At 43.3% G+C, this 14,618-nt stretch overlaps 1 protein-coding gene across 1 annotated transcript in view; it reads right to left on the reverse strand.

Annotated features, from left to right (window-relative positions):
* CPLX1 (complexin 1) overlaps positions 1 to 14,618 on the reverse strand; it is a 113,821-nt gene that overhangs the window by 66,784 nt on the left and 32,419 nt on the right. The window lies entirely within an intron of this gene.

The following is a 14,618-nucleotide window of genomic DNA, read 5'->3' on the forward strand; positions in this document are numbered from 1 at the left end:
AACACTGTAAGCTCAGCTGTCATTAAAGAAACTAGGTCTAAGCCTTTGGCCACTTGCCTCCCTTGGCATCTGATTTGAGTTTCCCTTTCTATGCCAGCTTGCTCCATTTTACCATGCACCCACATAATTCACCCTAATTTATTGCCAGACAAACGTTGCTTCATTGGAAGTTTTTGCTCAAGGGCACTTAAAGCACACACATACCATTTTTTAAAATAAGGGTGAATGGTAATCAGGCTAGAAATGTGAAGCTGACAATAAGAGGAGTACTTGTTTTCCAGGATAAAATATTTGCTGAACTGCTTTGCATGGCTGTTTTTACAGTTTTATCAATATTTAGATAGTTCTTTGCACAGGGACCACTTTAAAATGCACACACATTATCACGCTTCCATCACTAACAAGGACTGGTTCTACTAAAACAAAAAAACAAAAACCCACAATGGCAAAATCTATTACCTTCATTTTCAACAGCTTATTCTGATGACAGCCAGGAACAATTCTTCCTTTAACCACTGGTAAGAATTGTGTGCTAGTATGGTCAACAGTCCTACAAAATGCAACTCACTGTGTGGGATATTTCACCCACAACTTCCTTCGGGTTAAGGGAAATGGAAAGTTTCAAGTGCAACATCTTTAAAAGGGAATTAAGCTACTCTGGACTCCAAATGATTCTGGAACAGGCATGTCCAGACATGCAGATATTCCCAGATGAGCTGTTCTTGAAAAAGGAACATGCAGATAAATCCTAAGAGAAGATGCATTTGATTGTATTTCTTTTTGATAATTTGTATAGTTTGCTTTAAGACAGTCACCTGAATGCTAACACCTGCTGAAAATATCAGTGGAGCTGCAAATCCCAGGTCTAAATGCCCAGAAGTGAAAGCACAACAATTCTAAACAAAGTCAGGAGCTGGAAGCAAAAAGGACTTGTAGGTCTCCAGTCTTACGTATGCAAGCCTACGATTGCCTGGAAATACAAGGCTATGCCAAATTTATGCTACAGAAATACTTCATCATAGATTGATGGCATATGTCCACCTGAACATTTGAATCAAAATTAAAAGCTTGCCCCCAAAAGAGGAAAGACTGGGGCCTTTACAGTCCCTGGTCCTATTGTAACATCCTTGACAATAAATCAACAAAGTCTTCTGGGTTATCTTTTAGAATTAGACAAGGGACCAACAGAAGAACAAGACTTGGGACTGGGCGAGGAGGTATGGCAAGGACACATGGAAATGAAGCCTGCAGGACTGATGTAAAATGTGTATTGAAGCAGTGCCAGACCTTGCTGTTTGAAGATGATTTTGTCTATCACCTTTCATCTTCCTTCTCTTTCTCTCCTTCCTTTTCCCCCACAAATAGAGAAGGAGGAAAAGGGCAGCAGGCTACTGGAAAACATCTGGCACCAAAGTAGGATTTTGGTGACAAGGGTTTTGGTAGTAATTCCAGAACCAGCTTTCTCATGGACATCACCTGCTCAGGATTCATTTCTGATCTGTCCTACTTTGTGTTATACTCACGGTGCACAGGATGGGCTGGTAAAGCTCAGGTCTGGATCACTAGCTCAGGGAATTAGATCTGAAGCACTTAAAGCATTAGTCTAGCATCTTTTGCGTGTGGGTGACTGTTGTGCTGAACATTTGGGAACTCTAGAGGGGATTATGCTGCATGCATGGCCAGAGTCACACAGGCTGCAAAGAGGTCTTGATGGGCTCCCAGAACTGCTTTTAATTGCACTATTTCTCATCTATATCCCAGCTCAACCATTTTTCTTCACACATCTCAAGAACAGACAGAGGCTTAGATTTCACACTCAGTACTCAGCAGGAGGTAATACAGAAGACATTAGCAGAAAATCTCATTATGTCCCAGAACTTTTTAATCGTACTGGGGCTTTTGGAAAGCTCAATTAAAGACTGATACCTCCAGTTCATAAGTCCAAGCATCCAGCCTCTGACAGATCAGACCATCAAGGTTTTTCAGTTTGGTACTGATAAACCTTGGCAGTCCCTTGACTTTCTGCTGCCTTTTGAGAAGTGAATCTTTCTCAAAACATAAATCTAAATCCATGTTCTATGTCTCTGCCTTCCTTACCTGGTAACATGTTGATGACAGCTCACTAAATATAGACCTTTCTTCTCAATCCCATTTTACTTTTTTGGTCTGAGGTACTCTAGGCACTCTAGGCAGTCCATATAACCTTGAATTTCTGGGTAGCAAGGAGGAAAGTGTCTGCATGCCTCATCCTGGCTTTGCATACTGGATCCACAAGACCATGTCCCTGGGATCCTCCCCAGGATCATCTAACAAAGGAAGGTCTAGTTTGTAGGATGATATAGGCAAGAGGAAATGCAACGATGCAACCAAGCTCTGCAGTGACAGAAAGAGATTTTTTTTTTTAAGGCTTGTGGTCCACATCTGAAATGAAAAAAACACACATGCTCTCCGTCCTGCATTCTAAGTCACCATGTCAACCCTGCAGGGCTCAAAAGTATCCTCCAACGGATAACTTAAGCTTCAATCTCCTGCTTTTGTGGCTAATAAACCACCTGAGAGTGATCTCAGCTCCTGCTGAATTCAAGGCTGTGTCTCCACCAGAATAAAGTAGCATCTACCCAGTGTTTACAGTCAGAAGAGTAAATGACCAACAAAATCAGGGCTCCAGAAAAATAAAAATAAAAATGTTCCTGGTTCATGTTTTCAACTATACAGCAATAGTCACACCTTATGATACTTATAGCTTTTGCCCTCTTCAAAATGCTTTACATTTTAGAAGCCTCCTATGCCCAGTTCATTAAGCAGGAGATAACACTGTAATTTAAAATCATTAGAAGCAATGATTCAACACAATCCAAGTTTCTCTGACAACCCTGTTTTAGCACAAGTAAATCACTGCTATGCTTAACAATTTAGGCTTCTGTGTTAGCCTTTTAATTACCTCTGAACATGGACCTTGTTACTCCATACCCTGAAAGCATCAGTTCTCCACCAAAGATAAAGGTAACATCTGTAAAATGAACCCCAGTGCCCTTCAACCTGCCTCTTTTCTCTCTGTTGAACATTGTCTGTCTGAACTCAGCTCAGCTGTGGTGTGAGAGGAACTGCCCTTCAGTATTCCCCTATTGCAGTTTGGTAGCTTCCCAACCCATTCCTCTGCAGTCCCAGTGGTTCATTCTTTTTTAAAAATTGAGAAGGATATCCATGAGAAAGCCAGGGGCTTCCAAGCATGGCATCTAGGAGTAAGAGGTGCATGAAAAAGTCCAGAATACCTTCCAATGGCTCTGACCAATAGCCTTCTTAACTGGCCAAATCACAGAACACATTAAACTGGAAGAGATCTCTGGAGGTCTTTAGCAAAGCGTTCTTCTCTAAGCAAGGCTAGCTAAAAAGTTAAGCCAGGCTGCTCAGAGCCTTGTCCACTCACATTTTTTAAAATTCCAAGTAGAGGGATACCACAGCCTCTACATTTAAAGCGATTTTCTAACTGACGAAGAGCAAGAATCTTAAAAGATTTCAGAGGGTGCTTGCCCACCAAAAAAAACTGGAGGGAAAGGCTTTTTCCTCATCCAGATGTCTGGTATTCTCCAGCATCAAGGGCCCTAATTTCCATGACCAAAACACAGAATCACGGCAAGATCCTCAATAATGTTTTGAGATGCTCAGATCCACCAGCTTTGTATCATGTCCTCTGGAACCTTGCACACCAATGACTCCCTTTGGGGAAGCAGCGTGAAGCTCTGTTTTGAAATTACGACAGACTGGCTGGCTTTTAACCTTCGTTTATTTCCAGGTCTTCACCCCTCTGTGGAGCAGTGCGCTGGTTCTCTCTCCTATAATTTAGTGACATTGCTTGCCTCCAGTTTGCTTTTATGTTATACAGCTGTCTATCATACTTAATAAACTACTACCATCCAACGTGTCCCCCAACTCTGCCTCTGATGTTGTTGGTTTTTTCTCTTTATCCTTTGTACATAAATTAAGGACTTCAAAGAGAAGAGCTAGGAAAGGGATGGGGGTCTTTCTTTTCAACTTTCCCTCCTATTGCTGTCAGCCCGGGTTTGATGGTGGCATATGCATGCTGCCATCCCCGAAATATAATAAACAACAGCACATCACCAGTAGCACTGTGTTGCTCACAGAGTCACTTAACTACTTAATGCCTCACGGACAATATTTGTTTGGGAACTGACAAAAGGTCTCAGCCCTGCAAAAGAGCTTCCCACTCCTTCTCCAGGATTCTGCCTTCTTTGCAGGCTTTTCCTTTCATCCTTGCCATAAGTACTGCTAGTCCACTAACATAAAGTCTACCTGACCTCCAATTTCATGTTTAAGTATTAACAGAACAGTCACATTTGCTTCCCATTTTAAGATTCAGTGTACCCTGAAAGGACAAAGTAAGATTATTTGTCTTGATTCTGTTTAAATAAACAGGAGAATTGCACAGGAACTAGCAAGGCTGTTAAGTTTTTTTTCTGTCACAGCATATAGGCATGAGCTCTAGAAACAAAAATCATACCTAGCATTGAAGAACTAATGCTTAAAAACCTAGAAATCCGCTAGACTCTTGTCTCTCTGTCTGAAATTTGCTGAAATTCTACTTGGTGAAAATGTGTTCTGTGCTTTGGTGAGCTTCCAAAAGCTCTCATTACTTCATGGTCCACACAAGAGTGATTCTTTGCACTACTAAAGTCTCCTTCCCTGGGACTCAGTGGGTGGAAATACTACATTTTCTTGTATGGTTTCCAGGAAAGAATGTCTGAACGAGTAGTTAACCCCACATTGCATCATACTGGTCATGAAGAGGGAAGCTCTTACAAGCTCACTGCAGGTCTTCCATCATATTGATGCTATTTCTAAAGCATTCCTACAGTCACGTGATGGGAGATGGAACTTCTTTTTTTTAACTTGTGTACTGGGAAAAAGATATTCCAAGTAGCTCTTTAATGGCTCAGTAACTAGTAAGCACAGTGAATAAAAAATGACCTTAGTGTGACTTCTACACTCCCCTCACAACAGCCTGAGTCATATGACTCACCCCTCTGCAATCCTAAACTGCCTGCTGGAGCGACTTGGCCCTGGAGATTAGGAACCACCTGCCCTGCTGCTGTCACAGCTTATTCCACAGCTTTGGTAGGACTCTAGGAGAGGACTAAGCTTTTACAGTGCTGGGGAGGCAGTAACAGGCAGAATTGCTACCTTCTACCCCTCACACATCTCCTTCCTGCTGCAGAGCAGGCCCAGTTAACATAGGGTCAGCAAACCATTTCCAACACAGTCAGAGTCAAGCTTAATATAAGGATTTCTGTTCCATATGAGGAGCCACCCAGAAATCCTGGGGGGGGAAGGGTTCATCGGGTCAACCACTTCTCCCATCCTTACAGCATTCAGCCTTCTGCACAGACTGCTTTGCAGACAGGTATGACCCATGCAAAGGTTCATCTCAGAGCTGGCAGTACAGAAGATCTACTGACAAGGGACATTGCCAATGCAACACTCTCTGGTCTCTTGAATTTGGCCACCAGCAATAAAGCAGCAAAAGCAAGTCTTGAAGTCCTCAGGGTTCACCCAGTAGAGAGGGCCCTGCCTGAGCAGAAAAGCTTTTTTCTCAAGTCATTCATGTCCAGATATTTTCCTTCTGCTACTCTCATTTCTTCTTTATCTGGTACCTTCCTGGGGCATGACATGAGGCTATGCAGACTTTGCTACATAAATTATGACAGAATGGCCTTCAGCAGGGAGAAAAATGTAAGGGTTAAGGCAAAGGTGAGGATATTTGAGGTCCAAGTTTTATCATCCAGTCTGCAAGCAGAGCCTGTGTCAATGTCTCATACACTTGTCCACTAAGTAAGCTGGGTGGATCACTCAGGTCTGCACATGGCTTAAGGTGTAAGTCAGCACAGTGGACTTACCCATACTTGCACCACTTAGTCTTCAAAATACAGGGAATTTACATCCTAGCTGTGAAATCCTAGATAGATACAGGGTCAGAATGGAGAACAAGCTGCTTTTTTATCAATAGATCTAATGGGAAGTTTGATTTGGAGAAAAAGGCTTTCCAGAAAAAGCCTGCCTTTGGAGTGCACTGTGCTGATCAGAAAGATGGCAAGAGAAGCTGAGCATTGCACTAGCACTTTGCAGCAAGAACCTAAGTGTTCCCTTAGCTGCCAAGCAAGCAGGCTCATAACAGCTCCATTCTCACTCAACATACTTCCCTTCAAAATCAGAAGGAAGACTCCTTGTGTCTTCCAAAAGGGTAGGAGATGGTGGGAAAGTATGACTCATTTGAGTCCTCAGCATTGGCAAAGGTCACCTGGACTCTAGAGAGCAGCACAAGAGGGTGAGCAGGGCAGTGCTCATACTAGTGTGAGTACAAATGAATGCAGATACACTGCCAATGCAGATACACTGCCAAAGTCCAGACTGCCAATTCCTTCTAGTTCAAAACAGGATAAAGTGACCTGGATATGACACTAGGTCTGTTTGACTTTAGGTCTTATGGCTCATTGCAGAAACCAGCCTTAAGAGTTTGAGCCAGTTGCCATCTCTGGAGGTTGCAACAAGCACCTTCTGCAAGTTTTCCCAGCACAGGAGGCCAATAAGGGCTCGCAAAGTAAATTGTCATTCTATATATGTAAAGAATCACACACACAAAACAAAGATGTAAGTGGAAGGCAGGCTACTATTTTGATAGAATCTCGTTTGCTTATTAGTGCAGACAGAACAGACTTTGATGCTGCTTTGACATGCAAGTGGATAACCAGGCAGCCTACAGTTCATCTGTTTCCACCCCACCTGGCTTCATATCTGCCAGTCCTGCTCTCTGGCTTATTAGCTGGGCAGCACACCTGATACTTCCTCTTTTTCTGCCTCCACTTGACAGAAGTCACACATGCTTCTCAAATGAGGTATCCATTCTCCCCACCTTCTACATCTTGAGCACAACAGTGTGGTCAAGTGGCTGTTTTTCTAATGGGTTGTTTTAATCTTCAACAGCAAGCAAGTACATGCTAGGCAGAAGATTTTCTCTTTCCCACCAATAGCCAAATGACCTTCAGCCCAGGTCTTCAGAGGATTTGGGAGTAAAACCCATTTCGTAGAACTGGAAGATGTTATCCACCAAAGTGCCATTTTGTGCCCCTAGAAGGGACCAGGAAGACAGGAGCACAGCATCATGCACAATGACAAATCCAATCCTGTCTTGGGAACCCATTTTTCCACAGTCATTTGTCTCTTAACTTTTGTGACAAAAAACCAAACCATTGAGAAGATGAACTCTGCGAGTTTTATGACTGGCAAAAATTATTCTTTATTTCCCTGATCATGCAGGCTGGGAACCTGGTCTTTGCTGGACACGTAGTCTTTCTTTGAACTTTGGAAAAAAAGAAATGATAGTCTGGCAGAGTCCTTAAATTTTTCCATGGCAGGAAGGCCAGGATTCAGTGAACGTACTGACTAAGCTTGAAGTTTTGAGCAAGCTCAGTTGGTTTTCTGGTTAGGCCCTGAGCATCTGAAGCCTTTTTCTCATTATCTTCCCACTTTGATTTGTCTCTCCCACTATGGAAATCAGATCTCAGCAGGCCAGAAAAAAAACTAACATCATTCAAACTATCAGAGGCAATTTGCCTTCCCCCCCCTTTTAAATGAGAAAAAGTTGGAAAGAGAGCAGCAAGACTAATAAAGAAAACTTTGCAATCTAATCATAAAATATTTCTGTGTATCCAGATGTTCAAAGAACTGTGGCAAGGGCCATGGTTACCAAAATACAGCAACCCCCTGCAAAAAATAATAATATTTCAATCAGTGTTCCTTGTAGAACAAGATATTCACAAACCAGCTGGTTTATTCATCTAAAGGCTTTTTCCTACATCTTCAAGTGATTACTTGCTACAACAGCATTACCTTCTTGGGGAATCCTGAGAAGCACTCAAAACCCAGTACATATTCAGCAAAAATCTCTGGAATAGTTGGAACATTGTCAAACTTCTCTGAAAGACCTCCCTTGGCAGGGCTGGATAGGACATCTTAATCTCCTCAGAAAAATACCAACTATATTTCCTACTGCATCTTTTGGTTTGGGGTTTTTTTCCTGATTTTTAAGCTTGCTTCCTTGGAAAATTATATGCCACTACACTGTGGTATGTAAATATGCCACACTGCCCTTCTCTCTGCTCTCCCGCTGACAGGGGAACATGCACAGTTTCCGCCTTGTTTTCCAGTTGCAAACACATTAGATGGAGCAGGCCAGATTGAAAGCTCTTGACATGTTACATAGAAAGCAGAAGATAGGGTAAGATTGATGAACTGAAATTAGCACCAAGAGGGACAGATATCATGACCTTCCCTATCCCAAGAGACAGTGATCAGAAGATCAGTCAGTATTTCTTTAGCCACCAACACTGGCCATACGGATGGTCAGTATAGGAAAGAGCAAAGACAGCTGTGGACTGAGAGCAAAGAGGATATGAGAGGTAGCTGGGGTACTGTTAGAAAGCTAGTGCCCAACGTGGTGAACTGAGGGGATTGCAAGGAAGCAGAGATAGGTTAGCTATGAAATGAGAGACAAGAACATGAGTTCACAGGAGGTGAGGTTTTATTCTGCTGATTCCTAAGCCATTTTGATGACCATATACACTCAAAAGGCACTGGACTTTGCATATTGTTTAACTAGTTTTGTATCCCTTCAGAATGAGCAACAGGTCTTGGGAGTGACATTGGTTTTCCTGAAGTGGTCAGAGGTCACCCCAAACCTACAATGAATGATTGATTCTAGCACTGCAGAACTTGTTGGGTAGGGTTGACTCAGTCCATGGAGTAAAGTCTTTTCAATATCCAGTCTTCAGCATTTTGTAAGTGCAAGAAAGAAAAAGAAAATCACTGAAGATGAATGGAAGTCAATTATTCCCCCCAGTCACCTTTATGTCACACTTAACTGGGGATATTTTTTCACTCCAGCAAGCAAATTGCTTGATTATTGAAATAAATTACATGCCTCCCTTTTTTTTTTTTCCCAAAGAGATAATACGGGTGACCAAGATCCCCTTGTCTCTGTAAGCTCCAGTGTGGTTATCTTTTAGTCTCTATTATTGCAAGGAGCTGGGGCATAACATAAATCTGAAAATAAGCCAAGGCAGATCGGAATGTTGTTCCAGGCAAGTCAGACTCTGCACAATGCCAGGATGCAGTCTTCCTCAGGCTGCCTTTGTGGCCTGGCTATAGCTTTACCTCTGTATAGAAGGCCACAGACCTGCTACAGTTATAAGTGCAAGGGAAAGATTTACACCAGAAGAGAATTTCAGAGTTTGCATCCCTAGCAATATTTTCAAAAGAAGGAACAACCCCTGAATCATTTACCAATCAACACCCCTCCACAATCTGCTTCCAGCAGAAAGCGTTTGCAGCCCAACTCACTCCCTCGCAAATCTCTGCAGGGACCTGAAATATTCTTGAAGATGCAAGTAGTTACGTACCCATTGCTTTCCCCAGTGCTCTCTGTTGGCTCATGCTCCCTTGCAATTGGTTCAGACAGCAAAGATCTGGGGGGTAACTTATGTTACATCCTCTAAACTTAACAATTACATAATTGAGCAGTATTACTGTAACACATGGAGGCCTTGTTTTGAACAATTTTACTTCATCAGCAAGTACTTCATAAGAATGTCAAGGAATTATGTGCTAGGTATTACCTTCCCATCTGGGAATAAGGCAATGTGAAATCTATCCAGCAATGGAGCCAGGAAATATTTCCACTCTCCACATAATCAGGTGAGCTATGCACCTGGTGCTGACTTCACTCACTGCTACAGAAACAACTATGGTAGGAGCCAAGCTGGACTCCTAATTTCACACCATGACAATTTACCAAACCTCACTGAATAACCCCGGCCATGCATTTATATACTGGGCACTCAAGAGCCTTGGGGACGACATGCCAAATCAATTCATAGAACACTGCAACCATTCCAGCAGAACAGCAGTCTACTGGGAAAAAAAAAACCACCACCACCACCCCTCCCCCAAAACCCTAATCCACTCCTTAAACACGTTTAAAGATAACAAAAAACATGCAACACCAGGTGCATTGTACAGCAGGACTCAGGCTAACTCTACACTCAGGGTGAGAGGTCTCCCCTTCACAGGGCTCTTAAAGAAATATCTGGAAGCCATTCCTCATATTTACAGTCAGTCCATCATAGATCCATACTCCTTCTTGCACCCATGACCTGTCTTATCAGAAACAAAAGGGCCAGGGGAAGAAACTAAGTGTTTCTCCCACTGGACCTGTTGTTTGTGAACACAGAAGGACTTGTGGGTGATGAGACGGTTGGAGGCTGTCTTGGGCATAGCGATCACAAAATGATAAGAGTTTTCGATTCTTGGAGCAGTAAGGAGGGGAGTCAGCAGACCTGCTACCTTGGACTTCCAGAGGGCAGACTTTGACCTATTTAGGAGACTGGTTGACAGAGTCCCTTGGGAGGCAGCCCTGAAGAGCAAAGGAGTCCAGGAAGGCTGGAAGAAAGAAATCTTAAAGGTGCAGGAGTGGGCCATCCCCATGTGCCAGAAGATGAGCCAGCAGGGAAGAAGACTGGTCTGGCTGAACAGAGAGCTTTGGCTAGAACTCAGGAAAAAAAGGAGAGTTTATGACCTTCGGAAAAAGGGGGAGGCAACTCAGGAAGACTACAAAGATGTTGTGAGGTTATGCAGGGAGAAAAATAGAAGGGCCAAAGCCCAACTAGAACTTAATCTGGCTACTGCCATAAAAGACAATAAAAATTGTTTCTATAAATACATTAGTAACAAAAAGAGGGCTAAGAAGAATCTCCATCATTTACTGGACGCAGAGGGAAACACAGTGACAAAGGATGAGGAAAAGGATGAGGTACTTAATGCCTTCTTTGCCTCAGCCTTTAATAGTAAGACCAGTTTTTCTCCAGGTACCCAGCCCCCTGAGCTGGAAGACAGGGACGGGGAGCAGAATGAACCCCCACAATCTAAGGGGAAAAGGTTTGCGACCTGCTACACCACTTAGACACACGCTATTCTATGGGGCCAGATGGGATCCACCCAAGGGTATTGAGGGAGCTGGCAGAAGCACCCACCAAGTAACTTTCAATCATTTATCAGCAGTCCTGGCTAACCAGGGAGGTCCCAGTTGACTGGAGGTTAGCAAATGTGACACCCATCTACAAGAAGGGCCAGAAGGAGGACCCGGGGAACTACAGGCCTGTCCATCTGACCTCAGTGCCCGGGAAGGTTATGGAGCAGAGTACCTTGAGTACCATCACACAGCACATACAGGACAACCAGGGGATCAGGGTCAGTCAGCATGGGTTTATGAAAGGCAGGTCCTGCTTGACCAACCTGATCTCCTTCTATAACAAGGTGACCTGCTTAGTGGATGAGGGAAAGGCTGTGGATGTTGTCTACCTAGGCTTTAGTAAAGCCTTTGACACCATTTTCCACAGCATTCTCTTGGAGAAACTGTCTGCTCATGGCTTGGATGGATGTACTCTTCACTGGGTAAAAAACTGGCTGGATGGCCAGGCCCAAAGAATTGTGGTGAATGGAATTAAATCCAGTTGGCAGCCGGCCACAAGCGGTGTTCCTCAGGGCTCAGTACTGGGGCCAGTTCTGTTTAATATGATTATCAATGATCTGAATGAGGGGATTGAGTGCACCTCAATAAGTTTGCAGATGACACCAAGTTGGGCAGGAGTGTTGATCTGCTTGAGGGTAGGAAGGCTCTATAGAGGGATCTGGACAGGCTGGATCGATGGGCTGGGGCCAATTGTATGAGGTTCAACAAGGCTAAGTGCTGGGTCTTGCACTTGGGTCACAACAACCCCATGCAACGCTACAGGCTTGAGGAAGAGTGGCTGGAAAGCTGCCTGGCAAAAAAGAACCTGGGAGTGTTGGTTGACAGACAGCTGAACGTGAACCAGCAGTGTGCCCCGGTGGCCTTGAAGGCCAATAGCATCCTGGCTTCTGTCAGAAATAGTGTGGCCAGCAGGACTAGGGAAGTGATCATGCCCCTGTACTCTGCACTGGTGAGACTGCACCTCGAATACTGTGTTCAGTTTTGGACCCCTCACTACAAGAAAGATATTGAGGTGCTGGAGCGTGTCCAGAGAACGGCAACGAAGCTGGTGAAGGGTCTAGAGCACAAGTCTTATGAGGAGCAGCTGAGGGAACTGGGGTTGTTTAGCCTGGAGAAAAGGAGGTTGAGGGGAGACCTTATTGCTCTCTACAACTGCCTGAAAGGAGGCTGTAGCAAGGTGGGTGTCAGTCTCTTCTCCCAAGTAACAAGCAATAGGACAAGAGGAAACAGCATCAAGTTGCACCAGGGGACATTTAGATTGGATATTAGGAAATTTTACTTCACTGAAAGGGTGGTCAAGCATTGGGACAGGCTGCCCAGTGAAGTGGTTGAGTCACCATCCCTGGAGGTATTTAAAAGACTTTTGGATGAGGTGCTTAGGGACATGGTATAGTGGTGGTCTTGGCAGTGCTAGGTTAACAGTTGGACTTGATGATCTTAAGAGTCTTTTCCAACCTGAACGGTTCTATGATTCCATGTAACTGGAACATACCAGGTGAAAATGCATCATTCGAACTGCACAGTGAGAACAAGTAACACATCTGAAGGAACAAAATCAATGGCAAACAAGCAACTGGAAAAAAGAAGTACTATAATTCCTAAAGAAAATGTTAATTATTAGTAATAAAGTAATTAACATTTTTTAAGACCTCTGAAAAATCAAATTGGCTATGCAAGTTCTAATTAATACTGTAACAATTTATCACAACCTAAAATGAGACATCTTTGCTCCTCATTAAAGCAATAATTCAGTAGAATTGTACCAGGGAAAAACAACCATTGGAAACAGGGCTGGAAAGATCCCAAAGAAATCACACATTCCATCCTCCTACTGTGACTAGGAAGCTGTTTCTGCATCACTTTATCTGATGGATTGTTTTCTCACCTGTTGCTAATCCTTCAGAGGAAGAAACTCTACCCCAGCCCACCTCCAAGAAGGAATTTAGATTTTCTCTGCCAGATAGCTGGACCCTCGCCACTTTCCCCCTCCCCCTCCTTAAGTCAGTATAAACCAGTACTTTGTCATCGTGGCATGCATGAAGAACAATTTCTCTCTTCCTCCAAGAGTATATACGGAGACATTCCAAACCTGACTGTGCGCAGTCCTGGGTAGTTCAAGCTGACCCTGCTTGAGCAGGGAGTTGGAGTAGAAGATGTCAAAAAGTCCCTTTCAATTTCAGCTATTGTGTGCTTCTGAGAGTACTCCTGCTAAGTGTAGGAATTAAGATCCAAACTAGCAGGCACTATCCTTCACATGAAGATTTGGTCCAAGACAGCTTTGTGCTTTTCTAGGATGGAAAGAAGTGACTGAAGACTTCATTAATTCTCATTCTCTGACACTCATGGTAAATTCTGTCAGACATATCTGTCTCTGTGTATTCATAGACACCTCATCCTGGAATCTGCCTCCGTACAAGATATTGTGATGGTATGTGAGCTAAAACTGAGCTCTAAAAGGCAACCATCATCTCCATGTCCACTTTGTGCAACAAGGGACTGTGTTGTCATTGCTATGACACCCCACCTTCCCAAAATGAATATAGCACATGACCCAGATGACAACTATGCTCAGAGCAGAAAAGACAAGAGCCACCAGAAGGACAAAGAAAAGATTCACAAAGCCTTTTCCTGAGTGCTAAGGAAATTCTGGGCTGTTGGTTGTCTCATAAATGCCAGTTTGCTGTGTGCCTGCAATAACAACTAAAGCTTCCAAGCCATCCATTCTCCAAGTTGTTTTCTTGATTTCAGGAGCACTTTAGGAAGGATTAGTTACCATGGAAAAGTAAAAAGCAGAGGAAAAGCAATATTTCTCTTTTCTATTACTAATTTATCCCTTGCCTTCCTGTAGGATATTTTTCCCTCACCACAGTGAACTATGAGCAAGTTCACTGTCTAAATATCAGAAAGGGATTTTAATTTTCTGCATGTCCAAAATTTCCTCAGGGATGACACATGAAAAGCTGCAGGTCAAGGTAACTTGTAGTGTACAAGGAAGCCATGAAAAGTTGGATACTTATGTTTCCTCAAATCTCTCATCCTCTTCATGATCCCACTCACTGCTGCTAAACATCAGATCTAACTCGTGTTTTCTTTCCCTTGCACCCTCGTAATGGAACTGTAAACTGACACTTTTGTATCCAATAAAGGCATCCTATCACCTAGGCACCATGTCAGGAGAGAGAAACTCACAGTTCTCCACCAAAACTACTCAGATGAGGGAAATAGGTAAAAGAATGCTGCTGAGTATGACCTGCCAGAATTCATATGCACAGGCAAAATATTAAGGCAAAAGCTGGAACCTCTCTGCTTCAAAAGAACCAGAAGCTACATTAGTATTATTCCGCACAGAAATTACCTTTTGGCTGTGACATTAATACTTACAAAAATAAGCCTTTAGTCAGGACACTGTGGCCTGCAAGACAATGTGTCACTAATGGGATTTTCTCTGGGGAAGAATACCAGTTCAAAGGGCACAGCCAACACAGTCCCCCTGAGACTCTCCAACAGTTTGACAAGGACA

This window comes from Ciconia boyciana, chromosome 4 (genome assembly GCF_034638445.1).
Source record: "Ciconia boyciana chromosome 4, ASM3463844v1, whole genome shotgun sequence".
NCBI classification, from domain to species: domain Eukaryota; kingdom Metazoa; phylum Chordata; class Aves; order Ciconiiformes; family Ciconiidae; genus Ciconia; species Ciconia boyciana.